Here is a 9,337-nt window from a genome sequence, read left to right on the forward strand (position 1 = left end):
AACCTCAACCATGAACTGCTCCTTGCATGGTATGATCTTCGCTTCAAGGTCATACAAGGTCAACAGTGGCATGGTGCTGGGCTTATGGTCTGTGCATTGGTTATGCTGTACACCAACTCTGACCGAGTTGCCCTGACAGCTTAGTTTAAGGTAGATTAATGCACATTAGATATGCGCTGCCTCCCAGTGTTATTCCAGCCAAGGACAAAAAAGGTCAGGAAAATAGTATAAACTGGTATATTTTATTATAAAAGAAAATATTCCTGTTGAATACAAACACACCAAAAATGTTTAATAAAAAAACAATGTCCTCTGTGCATGTGTGTGTGTGTGAGAGAGAGAGAGAAAGCACATGATTGTGTGTGTCATAATGTTTTTGGACCATCTTTATTCTGATGACAAGACGGCACGCCAATTTACATAATTCCCACAACCTCCCTACTTCATCCCCTCCGCAAGATAATGAGGTGTTGCCATGGACATACAAATTAAACAGAGTGCTGCACACTCACCCAATCAGGAGTACAGAGGAATGTACACATCAAACATACACACACACACACACACACACACACACACACACACACACACACACACACACACACACACACACACAGACAGACACAAACTAGCACCTAAAAATGGATGACAAGGGAGAACTCACAACACAAACTTCAGAGACTAGCCTGAATCTCTTCTATCTCTCTAAAATCAGGAAGGAGGACACGTTGTACCTCAAAACTTGTGTATGTGGGAAAGAGCAGCCTGAGCAAAGAGTTGTGCTCTGTAAGAGCGCACACTGCCCCTCTCTCACTCTCTCACACTCACACAAAACCATAAATAAGGTGTCTAGACAGCACAGTTGTCAGTCTGCCCTCTGGTGTGTTGAACATACAAATCAACAAAGTGACAAAAGACGGGGGGGTTAATACATATGCATGATGTGTGCACTCCTTCAGGAAAGACTGATTCATCCGATTACCTCGCCTTGCTGGGCCTTACACACACACACACACACACACACACACACACACACACACACACACACACACACACACCTAAAGGTATTTAAACAGTCACCTACTATTTTCAACTCTCTTCCTCTTCCTTTCACGTGCATTTTTCAAACCATATTCTGCCTTTAGAAGAGTGCAAGCAGCGATCAACATCGGTGGCTATTCTAAACTTTTAGGTCAATATGCTCAAGAAGTTGTTCCTGTGTGCTCGGAAAAAGAAATGTACATTTAAGCATTCAATAAAAGCTCCAAAGCAACTGATATCTTAACCATGAGGAGATATCATTTTGCATGAACTTTTTGATTCCTCCACTGAGCATCTACTGGTTCTAGTTTGTTATAATAAAACAAATTCAGCATTTTCACTCGTCATCACTGAGCTGTGAATATTCGAAGGCATCCTGAGAGCAAAACAGAAGCATTTTCATTAATTAAACCACGATATTCAATCATTTTTAAAGCAGCTTCAGTAACTCTGCATATCTGGGCTCAGTTTTTGGCATTTCTGTTTATATCAAAGCCCATGAACACATGACGTTAAGTAGCATTAACACAACAGGGGTGGGAAAATAGTTCCAGTTTGCAAGTGTACCATGAATAAAAAAGCTCTTTCACAAAGCAAACTTGTGCAACTTTGAAAAACTTCAGCAGGTATTTATTACTGATGGGATGAAGCATGCAAAACAACATGTATTCTACATGCACTGCTCACATAATCACACACTCTTGAATCAAAAGTGAGACCTTTGCACTGAAGAGGTGGGATTTAAATCTCTTATTTAACTCAACCGGGCAACACCAGCTCTCGGCCAAGAAACACACACACACACACACACACACACACACACACACACACACACAGTCTGGGTAGCCTGAGACTCTCATTGTTATTCTGCACACAGCTCTGGTCACAGATGGGGCCAGGCAGGAACGCAGACACACAAACACACACAAACACTTGCGCAAGCACAGCGAGGCACAGGACACATTATAAATGACAAATAGCATACAGGCTTTACTCACAGAAATGTGCATGTACGCATAATTGCACACAGTGTTACGCACAAATGCATTCCCCTACTGACGGCAAAATATCTGCCTTCATTAAACAGACAGAGGAAGGCACGACTAACCGCTAAAAATAGAAAGTACAGACACATCAATTGAGAACTTTTAATGAACCGCCCTGACAGCCACATGTGTATTTTTGATTTATGCTTAACCTTTCACCACCATAAATCCACGTGAAGGACAAGAGGGTCATCTAAGTGATAGTTGTTTTGGGGGTTTTTAAGCTGCAACTCTCCACTAGAGGCTGTCAAACATGATGCCAGCGACTGGAAAAAGCACAGCTTCACCGACAGGAAAGTCCTGTAATAGCTGAAAGAAACCCTCTGTGCTCCTATCTTCTGGAGGCCAGTTGATCAGCGGCAAACTGTGAGGAGTCAAAGGGCCCACTCACTGTCTGTGTGTGTGTTTGTGTGATAATGAGCCTGAGTCCTTGTGCAAAGGCACAGAATTGCTGACAGTTTTTTGGAGCAGCTGACCAACCTCTCACCCCCCAGATATCATCGGTGTTTCCTCCACAATGCTCCACTTATTCCTTTCTTTCTCGTACAAAGTTCACTTAACAGCAAACCGATTATGAATGATGTGCTTTCTTCTTGATTACATGATCACGCACAGTAGATTAGAGCAGCTTGAGAGTTTCTGCTACTTTAAACACAGTACCATAATGCTTTGGTTTTGTTGTTTTCCTTTACTCTGGAAGGGACTAACAGACTGTATGATTGATATAAACAACATACATATTTATCTCTGCCAGACTTTTCAGATTAGATCCTGCACTATATTGTCAAACATATGACCTTGAGTGAGATCACATTCTTAATCTATAGAGTTTATTATGATGTCGCCACAGCGGATGCAGATATGCGTTCCACAAGGTTTAAGAGTGTTTATGGGAATTTTTGACCAGAAGCACATTTGTGAGGTCAGACACTGATGTTGAATAAGAAACCCTGGGTCTCCAGGCTAATTCATCCCAAAGATGTTCTGTTGGGTTGAGGTCAGGAGTCTGTGCAAGCCAGTCAAGTTCTTCCACACCAAACTTGCTCATTCATGTCTTTATGGACTGTGCAGGAAGGGACCATCCCCAAACTGTTTACACAAAGTTGGGACCATGAAATTGTCTAGAATGTCTTGGTATGCTAAATGGCCTGTATTTGTATAGCGCTTTTACTAGTCCCTAAGGACCCCAAAGCGCTTTATACAACCAGTCATCCACCCATTCACACACTGGTGATGGCAAGCTACATTGTAGCCACAGCCACCCTGGGGCGCACTGACAGAAGCGAGGCTGCCGGACACTGGCGCCACCGGACCCTCTGACCACCACCAGTAGGCAACGGGTGAAGTGTCTTGCCCAAGGACACAACGACCGAGACTGTCTAAGCCGGGGCTCGAACCGGCAACCTTCTGATTAAAAGGCGAACTCCCAACTCTTGAGCCGTGATCGCCCCACGGCTGAGGCAAGACCAAAGTTCGTCGAGACCAAGACAAGACCAAGACCACGTAAACGTGGTCTCGAGACCAAGACCGTTCTCGAGACATCCAACTCTAACACCATAATCGTCCCTCCACCAAACCTTACACTTGGTGGAGTACCGTTCTCCTGGCAAACCCTGACTCGTCCATCAGATTGCCAGATGGAGAAGTGCGATTCTTCAATTCAGAGAACACGTCTCCACTGCTCTACAGTCCAGTGGCAGCATGCTTCACATCACTGCATCCAATGCAAAGTATCCGATGCTTTGCATTGCCCTTGATGATGTAAGGCTTGGATGCAGCTGCTCAACCATGGAAACCCATTCCATGAAGCTCTCTACATACTTTTCTTGAGCTAATTTGAAGGTCACATGAAGTGTGAGGGCACTATGCCTCAGGCGAGGCACATAGTGCTAAGCATCCGATGACCTCGCTACATGGCCTACCTGTCACAGTCTGCGCTGGCAGACCGTGTGGAAAGAGGAGGAAAAATATAATTTAACAAAAGGCGAACCGTTTATTTTTGGCTGGGAAACATGCACAAAACAAAAGGCAGATGCACACTAAGGCAAAGCTAACTAGAACTAAACTGGGAGAAACTAAATCCTAAACACATGAGACAAAGAACATAAAACCTTGAACATGATAAAACCTGAACATAAAAAACCTTGAAACATGGAGGCATGGAAACATAACATGAACTCAAAAGACAAACTGACAAAGAATAAATGAAAACTCACAGACTACATACAGACAAGAGGTGATCAGGGGAAGTGTAAACACACAGGGAAATAGCTGATACAAATGAAGATGACGCCACAGGGAAGCAAAATTAAACACAATAAACATGGAACATGAGACTGTCAAAATAAAACAGGAAGGTCGAGGACTAAGACACACAGACTTGACATGGTGATAGTTAAGGAGAGGATGAGACGGGAACACGGAAGAGAGGGAGCGAGAACAAGAGGGACACGATGGGAAAGAAAGGGAGACAAAGAAATCACTGAGACACACAAAGGGCGAGAGAGACTTAAACACAGGGGACTTGACAGACTCGCACACTGAAGACACGACACCCTAACCCACGTAATGGGGAAGACACAGACGTGGGAGGAACCTAGACAGACAAGAACTAAATAAGGAAACAGAACTCAATATCAACAGAACTCACTGAAGCCTAAACTATACAAACAACACAAAGAACATCATAATACAAAAAGGCATGAAACTCAAAATGCTGGGTCAAAAGACTCAGTCCATGACACTACCACTTCAAAGCCCTTCCACTTTGTTATAGAGCTCCTGAGAGCGACCCATTCATTCACTGACGTTTGCAGAAGCAGTCTGCATGCCTAGGTGCATGAGTTTATACACCTGTAGCCATGGAAGTGGTTTGAACACCTGAATTCAATTATTTGGATAGATGAACAAATACTTTCGGCATTATAGTTTATAAAACCTATACGTTTATGCATTGTCCTACAGGGTGACAACAATAGCCCATCATCCATTTACAGCTGAGAGGTAAAAAAAAAACACTTATTTGTATGAGCCGCTTGCCTGTATCAGGAATATCCCACACTCTTACTCCGTGTTTGCCCCATCCAACCTTGAAAGATAGGAAACTTGCTTCCTCACGCCTTAAAAAAACCCCATCTGTAGGTCAACATGATGTCCTTGTTGTCTTACCAAAGTGCACAAAATATTTATAATCTGTGTACCACTTCTGTATAAGATACATGCCATGTATTTATTAAATAAAAGTCACTTTTTTTTTAAGTTAAAACTGACCTTATTCCTCATTTTTAGTCACATATAGACGAGTTCAGTGACAATGTTCAAATTAAACATGGCAAGTGTTTCAAATAATGACGAATCCCACAGGTCTTTTCTACTTGGAGGTATCCTTGAAGTTAATGACTTATATTTCTAATATGATCCACAAAGACACACAGCATGAAGCAAAGGAGTCAGTTTTGTCTGTAGGCTTGATTAACTGTCTGTGTGCTGCAGTAATGATGTTTAATTCAAAATTTATGCTAAATAAATGTTGTGTTATCGGGCCACAAGTTGTACTGAAAGGAGGCGTTTTGTTGTTTAGGAGTGTGGTTTGTTTTATGTTTCTTATGATGTTGTAAGCTACTTTTGCTCGTGTTTGGTCTGTTGTTGACCCCTTGGTTCAGCCTCTGCTGTAGAGAACAAAGAAGTTATGCATTCAAAGTTGCAGTGATGCGTAAAAAACAATTTTTTTTTACATCTTTGATTATTTTTTGGTGCGTCTTCCTCTTTGCGCTGAACTCCACTGAAGTTCCCTTTTCTGCTTAAGCTGACATTTCAACCAATAAGCATTCTTCCTGCACAGCGTCGTCGCTGTGGGTCTACACACTGTTAGTTTTTTGGATTCTTCGAAATCTCTCTGCAAAGATGAAGACTTATCCAAAGTCTGTTTTAAAGGTAGGGTGGCTATAAAAGCTTGGTTTCCCACATGTAAAGGACCTATGATGGAAGTTATGGAGTTGCAAATGAGCACAACTTAGCAGGGATACATTCAGAGATGTATCCTTTCTAGTTGGCACAGTAGCTGCAATTTTGTGTTACTGCCTTCCATAAATATAGAGATTATTTATGAGGCTTAAAACGATATTAAAACTAAAATAAAACTCGACAAAGACACTGAACATTTTTCTTGGCAGTTCATTTAAAACAGCAAATTCCAGGAAAATCCTCACACTGCAGAGGCAATGAAGTATTACAAGAATTATAACATCACGCTGACTGCAAAGAGTGAATGTTTCACTTTTTTGCTTCATCTTCGATTCGCTTTGTTTCTAAAAACTATTTATTTGCATTTCTCTGCTTAGTAAAGACTCGGTCTTAATTACAAGTGAAGGCTGGCAGTGGGTTCTCTGCTCAATAGGCACATCCGTGTAACGCCACAAACAAGTGTTTACAGCTGCCGATGAACCAAAACAAGCCAATCTGTATACACCAACACACACACGGGTACGCACAGCCTGGTCTTCATCCGGCAGTGCTGGCACAGCGCCCTGAGACGTCGGCACTCATCGCGGGCACAAAGGAGGGCAGGAAGCGCAGACGAAAGACAGAAAGAAACAAAGAAAAACAGCCAAAACAAAAAGAAAAGAAGCGCAGCAGACGGCGGGACGACAGAGAACTCAAGACTGCTGAGAAATAAATGTGAAAAAAAAAGAGTACCTCGGCTCTGATCCACGCCACGCTGGGAGAGGAGGAGCAGGATATTGCTCTTGATTGCTACAGGGTCCACCTGTCTGTCTGTCTGTCCGTCCTTCTGCCTGCCTGGAGCGTTGTCTGTGTGTCTGCCTGGCATCAGCACCTCTCTGTGTGTCTGATGTCTCATTTTTTATAAGCCTTTATGCGCCGGTCACTTTCCTTTTTTCCTTACATCTTAGTCTGCCACCCACTTTTTTGCTGCGTCTGTGTGAATCCTTGTGCGTCTGTCTTTTTGTCTCTCTCACCATGCTGCTCTGTTTTTGTCTTTCTCACTGTCTGATGTGTCTCTCTCTGCATATGTCAGTGCGTCTGCTTTCTTCATGCACAGATGCAGTCTCACACCCCCCATTTTTGCAGACAAACGTGCACATTTTATATTTGGCGGTTGAAAAAAAAGATGCAGTGAAGTTTGACGGTTAATAAATGCAAACGCAGATGTTGCACACATGACAGCAGCCACCTTGGAGGTCATGCAGCGGCACACAACAAGCCAACAGAAGAGGACGTCTTCTCTTATGAAAGTATTTCAGATTATCGACCGTCCTCGGTGTCCTTGCATCCCTCCATCAGAAGCTTGGACTCAAGCCAAGTCGGGCACCCCCCACCCACACCCACACGATCTCCACTGTTCAATCCCAGCATGCCTTGGCACAACACTGGGTGATTACTCTCACAGCGGTAAAACAGAAGAGATGGAAAGAAAGACAGAGAGCCTGGATCTCTGCCATGTCTTTCCTTGTAGTGAGCTAATGAAGCAAGAAATGCTTGGATAGACTTCAACCATCAACACACACACATACGGTGAGCACAACAGCCCTCGCCAGCATAGACATCATGCATATTGAGCATGTCTTTCATATTTGTTCTAACAAGAAAACCCAACATGGCGGACAACCACCAACCTGTCCAAACAGCGACTTCGTTAGCATGCCTTTGTTCTCCATAAAACTGTGTTTGGCTCCTGCTTTGATTCAAGTGCTTTTTAAAGGGAGGGTTGTTGTGCAACTAGGAAGTAAAGTTGGGGGGGGGAAATAGTATTTGTTGTGTTCAGTGTGAGCATCTTTACCTGGTAATGTAGGCAAAGTAGACCAATGAGTGGAGGGGAAGCGAGTCTCTGGTCAGCTGGCTGAGAGGTTGGCTACTTGGAACTGGAGCGGGGAGAAGACAACATGTAACGGTGCAAAGACAAAGAGAGTGTCCTGTTCCAGGGATAATTCAATCCACATTTCAGAGCAAATGATCATTCATTGTGACAGCCTTGATAAATGTTTTCAGAACTCTGCTGAAGTCCTGAGTCACGCTTCAAATGAACAGTAGGTTTAGTGATTTATTAAAACGTGCAGAAATCACATTTAAATATAGTATATAAGAAAAAAACAGAGTTTGGTACGACCACTTTTATTCTTCAACACAACCTGAGCTCTCTTAGTCAACCTTCTTCTAATTTTTTAAAGTAGTCTTCAGGAATTTATGTTAAATAAATGAGTGAAAAATGAGCCATTGTCCAAAGAAAAACTTTCAGAAAGCTGGAGAACTATTGCTCAAGACTGCACTTAAAAAATAAGAAAGTCTGGCTCCTTAGAAACTAAATATAAGGAAATAAGAGGTGGCTGAAGCGTTCTGCACAGTAATGCACAAGTGCAGAGCAACTATTTGATTTTCAGATAACGTTACAAGCACTAGAACATTCGGACAGAGGTGCCAGGTTGCACACCAAAGAGAAAGACATCTGGAAAACATGTTACACTCACATTTACAGAACTGTTTGAAGGACATGCACAAATGCTTTACTTAACCAGGAGGAGTCGCTCTTGAGAAGACTGTCCTGGACGGAGACCAGCAGGGCAATTTTTTTTCCTGCGTTTTAATAACTTGCTTGTGACTTTTCATTTTCTGCATAAGTATTGCAGATAATGCTCCACACAACGGTCAGCAATTAGCACAAATCTTTCTGACCTAAATGCACATTGGCCAACCTTTCTTAGACTGTAGCTCAGGGGTGTCAAATATACAGCCTGTGGGCCCTCCAAAATCCTGGAGGGCCCGGATATCCCAAGTTGCTGTGCGTTACTCATGGGCATAATATATGCTCTCGATCTGAGCTATTGCAAGGAACTGAAATATACTTTCGAAGTCTTTCAGAAGCTGTTGCTTGATCTTGATGGACTGAGAGCAAAAGTAACAAGTCTCAAGAACAGTATGTTCTAAAGATGTCACTTGTTTTGAGCACTAAGAAATTTTATTCAGATTGTGTTGCTTTGTATTTGGAAGTCCACTGGGAAAAAATGATAGTGTGGATAAAAAATGGAAGACACTAATTTTTTTCTATCTAGTTATTTTTAGATGTTATATTCAAGAAATGTGTCTTGACAGTTGTTGTACTACCCTGTCCTTAACACTTATCCTGCATTTAATCCTCAAAGAGATGTGCTGATGAATGAACCAGCATTATGTTAAACATGTTGACTCTGTTTCAAAAATTGTTAACCATTTTGAGTCCTGTATGTGTAAAATTAATC

This window comes from Copadichromis virginalis, linkage group LG4 (genome assembly GCF_057382275.1).
Source record: "Copadichromis virginalis isolate Kocher_CV1m ecotype Utaka linkage group LG4, C_Virginalis_male_GT1.1, whole genome shotgun sequence".
In the NCBI taxonomy this organism is placed as follows: Eukaryota; Metazoa; Chordata; class Actinopteri; order Cichliformes; family Cichlidae; genus Copadichromis; species Copadichromis virginalis.